Source organism: Saccostrea cucullata, unplaced genomic scaffold (genome assembly GCF_032062105.1).
Source record: "Saccostrea cucullata isolate Sc308-1 unplaced genomic scaffold, CSIRO_AGI_Scuc_v1 ctg25, whole genome shotgun sequence".
NCBI lineage: Eukaryota > Metazoa > Mollusca > Bivalvia > Ostreida > Ostreidae > Saccostrea > Saccostrea cuccullata.
This window is the reverse complement of record NW_026937967.1, coordinates 575,235-587,455: the sequence shown is the minus strand read 5'-3', so window position 1 is coordinate 587,455 and position 12,221 is coordinate 575,235.

Sequence of the window (12,221 nt, the reverse complement as noted above, 5' to 3'; positions counted from 1 at the left end):
TAATTGATAAATAGGGGAAAAGTGAATCTATAAGGGTAGAATTGTAAAATAAAATAAGAAATAAAAAAAAATGGTCATGTGCATCTCAAGTTTGGATTTATTTCTTTTCTTTAATACCAAAATGGCAAAATAAAAAATTTATGCTATTAAATAATTAAAATCATGTCCTAATTGAGAAGGGTTGAGTGAGGTTATGAATTTTCAGCTTTAAAAACCTATTTTTCAAGAAATGGCAGTTATTTTTTTCTAAATATAATTAATTAATTAATATTGAATAAATTCCTTTTTTCAACTAAAATATTAGTGTTCTTCCTTAATAGATTACACAGGTAAAATACATGTAAACCCTAACCAGAAATCGGACTATAATTGTTATCAAAACACATTTCACACCTATTGTTCTTTACCTAATTATCAAATGTGTGCAAAACGGGAACACAATATGTAGATTCCAAAATATGTTTAGATAACACTTAAAAAATTAGGCTGTAGTAAACTAAAGGAATACACCCCAGATCATACATTTTACCAGATTCTGTTATTTCAATTGTATAGGGAAGGAGGAAAGAGGGTGGGGAGACAGGAACCTCTATTTGTTTTTTTTAATGGCGACTTTAAAATTTGCTTTTATTTACTGAATATTTAGAAATTGTAGTGATGGGTTATTTTTGAAGGTCGATCCAACTCACGCATAACCATACGTCAGCAGAAGACCGGATCACGATTACTGAGTTAATGGTGTACGTTGCTAAGTAAGCAAGGTTGTAAATAAACAATTGCGGAATCTGATCGCTCTGACAGATCGATGGGTTAATGGTCACATTATGAAATATTGCAAAATATTTATGAGGCAGAAAAATTGAAACCCGAGTACCTTTGTTTCCTCATTATTTTAGAATATCGTTAAATTCAATATTGATATTCTGGGATTCCAGATATCTGGCATAACAATAAGGTCAAAATCAATGCACGGTTTGTAATACTTATATTAGATATTCCTTAATTACATATTAAACTGTTTTGTGGAATTATTTAAAATATATTTAAACTCTATACTCAGGGAATTTAACAAAAAAAGATAAAGTTCATCATGCCAAAGTGTCAGCATGGTATACGCAACTTATTGGATCCAAGATGCTAAGTGTTGTGATTTTAAGCATACATTTCAAATATTACAATACAGAGAAAAGGGCCAAGACTCAGTGACACATTCAGAAATAAGAACGAAAATCTGAAAGCATTTTAACTTTTTTATTTTTAAAAAGCTCGAATGGCTATTAATTTTGAGTTAAGAAAATTAAAAGGGTTGTATTGCATTGGTACTAATTGAATGGATATTTTAAACAACGAAGCAAAAAGAAAAATGAAAATAAATAATTAAATTCTTTTCACTTACACTTATTTACTATTGATCTGAGTATTCAGTTGCAAAATACCAGAAAAGGTAGTCCGATCCTCAGGTTCATAAAATTAACAGTTCAGTAATTGAAAATTCCCATAAAAATATCCCTGAATCCACAAAGTAATGTAAATTTACCCACACATTTTCTTTGAAATTAAACATTAAAGTTAATTATTTATGTTTTTTAGGGGAAAATTGTGAAATCTTCAATATTTATGCAGAAAAAGCGAATAAGAGTATCAGTTATGCATTTTCTTTTTGCAAATTTATCAACAAATATATTTTAGATTAAAAAACAATAGGTATCCAGGCATTCAGAGAAATTGTCATAATTTTTATACGTATTTAGTATTCTATGTCTTCTGTTTCCTTCATGTTTTATATAAATACACAGTGTAAAATGCTTTTGCTTTCATTGCAAGACATCACAAATCACTTCTATTTTCATATAATGCTAATTAGCGTTGGTACATTGTATCTAAGGCTCGATCAATTCAAGAAAATCTTATTTCTCTAATTTATTTATTCTTTTTATAGGGTAAACTTGTTAACTTTTTATAAGACCTTTTCTAAGACTTCCAAACACTTTGAATCATATAAAGATGAATAAAATGAAATTTGTTGTATGAAAAAATTTCATTTTCAAGCTTCATAATGACGCATTTTAAATAAAATTTTTGGAGCTATCCTTCCTAGCTGAGGATCGGATATCCTTAAATAGTTATGAATTACTTGCGTTAAATTTAGATTCTGTAAAAGTATTGCATTTTGCTGTGTATTCTTTTTAGCGTCTGTCTGTCTGTTGTTCTGATATCTCAAGAAGCCAATGCGTTTTTGCGATGCCATTTAATACTACAACTCCCTATGGTGTAAGCAACACCTCTATTTATTTTCTCCATTTATTTTTTCTTGTTTAAAGTCATCATTTTGTAAAATCTATGCTCGATACAGTGGCCTTATCGGCAAATACAATTAATCATTGAGTCAAATGCTGACTGACGTTTTTCATACTAATTGTTGGTCCATTATTTATACACTGCATTGGCGACGGATTTTTCTGTTATTTCCCGATCATGACTAGGAGCACACGGCGGGTGTGACCGGTCGGCAGGGGATGCTCACTCCTCCATGTCACCTGATCCCACCACTAATGTTTTGAAGGTCTGTGTTTGCTCTGCTCCTATTTTGTATTGTTTTATGTTTGATCTTGAATACTGTTCGTTATCTCTATATGTTTTATCCCTTTTTATTTTTAGGTCAAAATGCCAAAGATCAAGGTCGTAAATGCACACATTCTGTGTGTAAAAGTTTCATTTCCGGACGATCAACCAAGAAGCTATCATCATGGGTAGATATCATTTATTTCTTGAATAATTTGAGAGCCATGCAATGAAACTTGTTGCTCGAAAAGTTTTTCCCTTTTTATTTTTAGGTCAAAATGCCAAAGATCAAGGTCGTAAATGCATACATTCTGTGTGTAAAAGTTTCATTTCCGGACGATCACCCAAGAAGCTATTATCATGGGTAGATATCATTTATTACTTGAATAATTTGAGAGCCATGCAATGAAACTTGTTGCTCGAAAAATTAAATAATTGTCAGAATTTTACTTTGACTATGCATATTACAAATCATATGACATTAACTGAAAAACAAAATTCAAATCGTTTGCTGAAATTTTTGTCTAAATAAACTGCTTTTACATTACTTTTAGAGGTTGTCTCAACGTCCACCCCAACACTAATAGGATATGTAAATTTGACATGTCAAAAGATGTAATATACAGTTTTCAGAAATAACCAAATATGAAAAGCGTTAAAAAGTTAAGATTTAAAAGAATCCCACTGTCGGGACCTGGATACTTGTTCTTTCGGATGAATCCGTATAAACCGAGGTCCCGTGTTGCAGTAGGTGTAGGCACGAAAAAGATCCCTCACTGCTCAATGGCCTTCAGTGCAGTGTATTGGAAAAATGTGCAGCTCTCCACCGGCAAATGCTGGTGTCTCCATATGAGTGAAAAATTCTCGAGAGGGACGTTAAACAACAGCAAAAATATTTTACATGAATTCTCAAAAGTCTAGGAATTCATTGCAATTATTTGTAAAAGTACATAAAAAACAGAAATTAAAAATGCAAGGCTTAAATTCTTCTTTTTTTTTTTGATGGACGTCAACATTCTTTAGATTTAAATGTATAAACATATTTCTAAAGCAAAACAATATTTTTACCATCTATTTAAATCTCTAAAATCTGATTTTTTAATATTTCAAGTAGAATTTATAGAGAAAAAAACCATGAAATTCCTATTGAAAAAGCATACATATTCACGAGAATCAACCTTTCAAAATAAAAGCATCATAAAAAATCTTATGAAAAGCAAAATGCAATCTGAGATTACTTACACCCGCCTGGAAAATATATTCGCAATAGAATTTTTTGTAAAAACTTATGCAGAGAATTTGTCACAACTCGTCTCGAATTGTAATAGCTAAAAATACATCATTGTTTTTGAATCGGAGACCGTTTGCCCGAGAAAAATTTGGAAAACCCAAAGGTATACCGGTTAATTCCGTCACCTGCTATTTTTTTCCTGCTATAACTGTAATTTAACATTCATCAGTGCACAAAATCTGTATGCAAGATTTTAATCATTCTCAAAAAGGCATATGCAATGTAATAACAGTCTGTTTTAATTGGTTTTAAAGGGTTTTAGCTCACCTGAACTACAAAAGGCTCAGTCGAGCTATGTTCATATCGTCTGTATGTATCTTGTATATATTGTCTAATTTCAGCTTCTGTAGATCATTTGGACTAATTTTAATTAATCTTGTAACAAAGAATCTTCCTCAAAATTCAGATGTGTTTACAAAAAGTTATCTTCTCTGTAAAAAGAAAAAAAGCCTCTAGTGAAATATATGCTTCTCTAAGGAGTACTACAATGTAAAACCTTATTTAGTGTTCCTTCATTAGTGTTCGTTCATTTGATGGTCCATACAAGAAGTCGAATCCATACATGTGATTGAGGTGACCTTAAATCTATCACATGTTTCTTTTAAAGAATAGTGGGTCCATACGGATCATCTTGATATATTTGAGCATAATCATGAAGTGTGAATTCATATCTGTTTAACCTCTTACATGGCATATACACATTTCTACGCTTCTGACTTGAAAAACGAGTCTAGTGTGAAAAAACATTCATAACTTTGTTAATACTGCAAATATCAGAATAAATCTTGCACCGTTTGAAGGAGAAAATAATTACGATAAAATAATACACAACAATTTTTTTTATTGGTTGTAACAGTTTTTAGTTAGCTTGAGTTAAACTTTGCGCAATATTTGAGCGATTTTGCAATTATCGAAATCAATGCAAGGGTAACACGTTATATGTAAAAATGCTAAAGTCCAGTGATTACCTCCAAACCCCACCCCATCCCCCCAAAATACTTAAAATTGGTTTCTTAAAAAAATGTACAACATGCTCATAATTTTCAACACAACAAATATACATTAATATGTACAAAAATTACAAGAGATACTTAAAAATATGCATCGAAATCTTAATATCAATTTGTCCAGAAATGCTTAAAATCTTTGCCATGGAAGGGGTTTAATGTAATTCCTAGTCTAGAATGGTGCCAGAAAAGAGGTCCAAGTTGCAGAAATTATATATAGTGCGAAATTAATTTTTTTTTATTTCTCAACTAAAAAGCAGGACTACATATGGTCATAAATATATTCATTATAGGTCTTCCCATGTGGTAACGAATTAATTTTGTAATATAGCCCTTTTCATGTACGTTTAACTTCCACATGAAATATACATATCTAATTTTATTTCTTCTAAAAATCATCTTATTTATTGTTTGTGAAATAACTAGTATTATGAAGTGACCCTCACAGTAGCTCAGCTAGTAAAGGGCTAATACAAAGCTATGGATAAACCTGGTTATTTCGCAGCTTAATGTTTTACATGCAAGTAAGTTTCTTAACATTGAACGTCATAAATCTTTTCCTTGTATGCGCATGTCTTCTAGAATATTCCTTTTGAATCTGTAAATTGAACGAAGCAGACGCAAACAAGCACGCCAAAACAAATAAAGTCTTCTTTTTATTGACTGTATTTTCAGACTTCGTAAACCTTTTACTGGGGTTAATCTGATCAAGTTTGTTTCTGTTATTGTCTTGGTCCAATGTCACGAAATAACTTTTCCTTTGCCAAGCGTTTTCGTCTAATGACGTAAACTTTTTGCAGATCTTTCGGACAGGACATTAAAATTGTATTTACTAATAAAGAGCTTCGTTACTATTAATTATTGATAAATAAATGGCCATTCAAATTCAAAAAATAAATTTTTCTTTCTTGTGTTCTTTTAGCTTATAGAGATATCTTTATACTTTAGAGAGATATCTCTTTAAACAAAAGAGATATCTCTTTTCGAAAGAGAGATATCTCTTTTTGTAAGAGAGATATCTTTATAAGCTAGAGAGATATCTCTTTAAGCGAGAGAGATATCTCTAAAAGTTAGAGAGATATCTCTTTAACAAGTTTAAAAGAGATATCTTTCGAAGCTAAAGAGATATCTCTTTAGATTTTCAAAAGGAGATATCTAATATTCTCTTTTAATGAAAGAGATATCTCTTTTCCAATCACCTTTAAAATAAAATAATTGATTCTCCCCAATCGTAACTACTCGGCCATTTCCGTAACCACAAATAACTTTTTATCGGTTACGAAAAAGGGCGAGCGGGATCCTATTGAAAACGAAAGCGAAACAGGAAGTAATGTCTGATAAGTCGTTTGTTTTTGATTCTATTGAAAAGAAGACTGAAGAGGAGAAAATGATTTGAATGATTGATACAGGTAAACAACGTTTAATTGCTTTATTAAACGTACATGCAAACTATTCTGAATGGGTCACGATTAGCGAGCATTTTAAAGCATAACGTTGGCTGGTCGGAGATTTACGGAGACAGCCGAAGGTCTGGTTGAACGAGTAAAAAGCTTACTTCCGGTAAAGGGAGAAGTAATTTCAATTGGAATTTAAGTAAAAATAACGAAGAGAGATATCTCTTTGCAATAAAGAGATATCTCTTTTTGCTTAAGAGATATCTCTTTTATACCCTTTTGAAAGATATCTCTTTCACTTTGAGAGATATCTCTACAGATAAACTTAGAGAGATATCTCTTTAACTTTAAGAGATATCTCTTTTACTCTCTTAAAGAGATCTCTCTAAAACAGATATCTCTTTAATGATATCTCTTTTCAAAAGAGATATCTCTCATTCTCTCTATTTACTCTCTAAGTATAAGAGATATCTTATGAGATATCTCTTTCTTAAAGAGTCTCTTTAAGTTGAGAGATATCTCTAGAGATATCTCTCTAAAATGAGAGATATCTCTGTAATTTTAAGATAAAAATCATTTTCCGAATAAATAGTAAAACGGCTTGCCATACCATTCAAATTCAAAACTTGTGTTTTCATTTGTGACAAATTAAACAGATCGCCGCCCATTGGAATCCATAAAGTTTTCTTAATATTGATATACACTCTGTACATTCTCTATTACAAGATGTACAGTACCAAAAAATATTGTGCCATGAAATTCTCTTAAGTTAAATCAAAATTCTTGAAATGAAGGACTTTCATTTAATTGTCACAATTAGGAGTTACTTTTATCAAAACATACAATGCAACTATTCATTTACAGGAACTAATGGTGAGTCAGGTGAGCGATGTTGCCCATAGATATCTTCGTTTACCAGTGGCAATACTGCATTCTTTTGTCACTTTTTTCTATCCATTAACAACTGCATTTTTTTTTTTACATTAGATGCAATCTTCTTCGAAGAAAGCTTTTTTATTCGACCAATCATGGGCTCTGATGTTCACAGAAGGTAATCCAAGAGCATTCTTCCTGGTGTACCTTTTCAATGAATGCATGTTGCTATTTGCTTTTTTTATATTCATAATTATTCACCTGGTGAGAAAAAACAGGTTGGATTTCGTCATCTGTTTTTGAAGTTTAACTACCTGTCTGCACGTGTGGTAAATTAGAAGAGAGGGTCGAAATTCATATTGTTTTATTTAATTTCATTAATTTCAATCATGGTCATAGGAGGCAAAATTAAAACTAGGCTATAACGTTAGCTTATCGGAAGTGCTGAAATACACTGGGTGCTTTTTTTGTATTTTTGTATTCTTTAAAGTGCATGAACTGCTAATGAGATTGACTGTTGCTAGTTTGAAACATTAACGTCTGTCGAGTGAAAAATGAATGACCACAATTTCCTGTAGTCGCGTTTGCCAACACCATGTTTATGCACGGTGTTCGTACAAGATGCAGAATGCAGCTTTATTCTATATTCGAAGAAGGCGAAGATCAAGTTGATAAAATTGCACCGTTTGCTTCATATTGCAATATTACTTGAAAACTATAAATGACAACTATCGGCTTCAATCTCATTTTTGTTAATCTTCACGGATGATCAATCGGAATAGCGGCCCCATAATCTGAAGGTAGTTATATAGGTACCAAGTCGACCGCAACTGACAAACATCAATAAAAAAAGAAAAATTTTCTTGCCAGACTTGCACTTTGAAGTGATGCAGAAAAGCTTGTCCTGTAGAGAAAAACAAAATATCTAAAGCGCTTCACTGCAGTGAGATGACAAATAGAAATAAAAATTGTTCATTCTTTATGATATCTTTGACTAGAAAAAGTATGAATTTTAATTCACCTTTGATTTTTTTAATTAGAAATCATTAACACCATGCCTTACAGTTTCCTAACTGTACCCTCCGTTCACGAAAATTTGCATTCAAAGTTACGTATGACTAAATCATATTATTGACGTTAACGTCAATTATAACGTGTACGTCAAAGTTTCGCGTACACGTTGTTACGTCACCTGAAACTAAACCTCTCTAATGTTTACGTCTCACGACAGGCGTAAAGTTGCCTCACCGCTCAATGACAATGAGGTTTAAAATTGTCTAAATACTAGTAAGAAGTCTTTCGTATGTACAATGTATATGAGCGAAAAATTCTCGAAAGAGACGTAAAACAAGATTCAACCCATTTTGTTGATTTTAAATAAACAGATTTTCCATTATTTCTTCAGATCTCATCCTTGAAACAAAACACATTGTAATACTTTCATAACTACATGTACATATCAATTTTGTTTTATCAATGAGTTATTTGACAAGTTTCTTTTCAAAAAGAAAAAGAACGTGATTTTTTTTTGAATTAGTTAAATGTAAATAGCTTTTTTCTTTTTCTCTAGAATAAGACCAATAAAATGAGCAAGTTGTACTCTGCAGAGTTCCAATTGTATGCAATATAATTCAGTGAACATTTCTTATAGTACTCTTGTTGGCCCTAAATACCATCAAAATGTATCATTATCATTTTCAATGAGAGTGAATAACAGGGAGTGGAGAGGAAATATAGTAATTATAGTAGAAAACGAACCCTTGATCCACAAAGCAGATGCTGAGTGCTTGGTATTCATTCAATAGCACTTGATTCTTGAATGCAATGCATAGGTTTTCAGCGCTATAGTGAGGAGTCTTTTCATGAAAACGAGGATATGAGTTGATAATAGGTAACTCTCTATATAAAGTTACTTAACACAACTGACCTATTTCCCTATTGGGAAGATCGGCGCCTTAAGTAGTGTAACATTCCTTGCATCACTTAAATTTCAGAATATTGTAAATTCATTACAATTAGTACTTTTAAACTTAAAATGCGATCATATTTATTTTTGAAAAAGCTTAATAAGCATTAAAGACCCTTTTAATTCCTGATTTTATGCGCCCGAATGCACATGCATTGACCGTGACCTATATGCTAAAAATAGTTTTCGAACCTTCGCCATAACTTTTGAACCATAAGAGATTCAGACTTATTCATATTTGGTATGCATACTCCACTAATTAAGTTCTTTCAAATGACACCTAAATCAATGACCATGTGACCTTGACTGTGACCTGTTTTGTAAAAAAGCTTTTTCAAACTTTTGTTATCGCTGGGTGAAAATGTTTTTTACCAGTTTCCTTTTATCGATGAAATCTTACATCTTTACATATTTATATGCATCCCTCTCTACTCCAATTTTTTTCACAAGGCCACTTTTCGTTTCTTTAATGATGTCAGAAATGAAATGATGAAATGTTCATGGTAAGTTTTGTTAATATGTTTCTTGTTCAAAATTGCTCTCTAGAAATTCTCCTAGATACCAACACTTGCCCGTGGTGGACCTAAACTCAGTTGATCGATGACATCGAGCAGTGAGCTATATCGTGCAAGCACCTACTGCAAGATGGGACCTCGGTTATTATGCATCCGGAGGACAATTCTCTACGTCCCATAGTGAGTTTGCAAGAATCAACCCTTGTTCCGCGATTCTAAAGTAAATGCGCTAACCACTGGGACTTCATTATAAGTAGCGGAAGGTGAATTGTTTATTGTCATAGTTATATTCAATGAGATGAGATCTATCTTAGGATTCAACATGCCTAAGACAGATTAGTAATAGGAATCGGAACCAATCATTTAATTGACGTATGTCAGATCGATCTCAAGATATGAACACTTTGATTACGATCTAACTTTGGTCTTAAATCACAATATGCTTTTTGCTACATTAGGTTAAAATTCACCTAAGGCAGAAAGATTAAGGTAATTTTTTGTCTATGGTATGTGTATCTTGTTGAATGCTGAAGAGGACCATTATTGATTTGAAATTGTCAATTAAACTATATCAAGAGAAACAAAAGGCCCTGGGCCACATCGCTCACCTGAGCAATATGGCTAGGAAAAAAGCAGAAATCAGTTCATTATTGAAGAGTTTAAACCCAATAGTGGTCTCAACCTATCCTTAACACGGAGAGGGCATGATTTGAACAAACTTGAATCTCCACTAACTAAGGATGCTTGCATATTTCTTTGACTACCTGTGGCTTTATTGACCTTTACATTTGAACTTACACTGTGGCCATGCCCTACCCCCAGGGGTCATGACTTGAACAAAATTGAAACTACACTACCTGAGAATGCTTCCATTTGAATAGGACTAATCATGGCTTTGCTATTCTTGAGAAGAATATTTTTAAAGAATTTTCCTATATATTTCTATGTAAAACTTTGATCGGCCATTGTGGCCCCGCCCTATCCCCTGGGGTCATGAATTGAACAAACCTGAATCTCCACTACCTGAGGATGCTTCCATAAAAATATGATCATTCATGCCTTTGCTATTCTTGAGAAGAATATTTCTAAAGAATTTTCCTATATATTTTTATGCAAAACTTTGATCGGCCATTGTGGCCCCGCCCTATCCCCCAGGGGTCATGATTTGAATAAATCTGAATCTACACTACCTGAGGATGCTTCCATATTAATATGATCATATATGCCTTTTCTGTTCTTGTGAAGAAGATTTTAAAAGAATTTTCCTATATATTTCACTATCTTGAGGATGCTTCCATATTAATATGATCATATGCCTTTTTTTTTTTCTTGAAGAATATTTTTAAAGAATTTTCCTATATATTTCTATGTAAAACTTTGAAGAAGATTTTAAAAGAATTTTCTTCCATATATATTTCTATTCTTGTAAAACTTATATTTCTATGTAAAACTTTGGCCATTGTGGCCCCGCCCTACCCCAGGGGTCATGATTTGAACAAATTTGAATCTACACTACCTGAGGATGATTCCACATGAGTTTCATCTTTCCTGGCCCAGCGGTTCTTGAGAAGATTTTTTAAAAATGCCATTAATTTTTCACTAATTCATAATTATCTCCCCTTGGAAGAGGGCGTGGCCCTTCATTTGAACAAACTTGAATCCCCTTTACCCAAGAATACTTTGTAGCAAGTTTGTTTGAAATTGGTCTGCGGTTCTTGAGAAGAAGATGAAAATGTGCAAAGTTTACAATGACGCCAACAACGACGACAACGACAGACAACGGACAAATTTTGATCCGAAAAGCTCACTTGAGCCTTTGGTCAGGTGAGCTAAAAACACATACTATACAGTATCATGCAAGAACGCAGTTCTAAAGTTCTATGTAAAATATGATTGTTTTAGCATTATGTTTTTCTGAAGGGAATTTCAAATTTAACTTCCACGCAAATGTAACTCACCTTTTGTGACTTTTTTTTCCAAGAAAAAGAGGAAAGAGTAAAGGTCCTATACTTTTGCTACGAATCACAGTGAAAAATTTCAACATCATTTAATGCGATCCATAGAAAAGATTGTCAATTAGTAGAGAAATCTACCACTGTTTGGTAACTGTTCAGTATACAATCGCATCAAATGTTTACAAAAGGAATTTAAAGTGTGCGATTTTTGCCCTCCAGCATGTAAATGCCCCTAAATAGTGACACATACATGTGAAGTGAGCCCAAAACCTTTGTGTAATTTATTTTGTATAAAAAATCGTAATACTATAATACTTTCGCGAATATTACACGATAGCTTTATATTTGATTTGGTGACTTCATACCATTGTATGAGAGAGAGAAAGAGAGAGAGAGAGACAATTTATTTCTAAATTTAAAAAAATATGATCTTATTTTTACTTGACAAAAAGTGTGAAGACACCATACCAAGTTAAAAGATACACATTTAGATTAATGTCATTAAATTAGTTATATGAAATTTCATATATGTAGGACAACGATGTGATGAATATATCTTACGCTTATCAGATCCATGGAAAGTAATACAAAAGTCACAAATCTTTAATTATAATGGCCAAGAATTGTTCATATTCCACTATAAGAATTCTCATTCCAA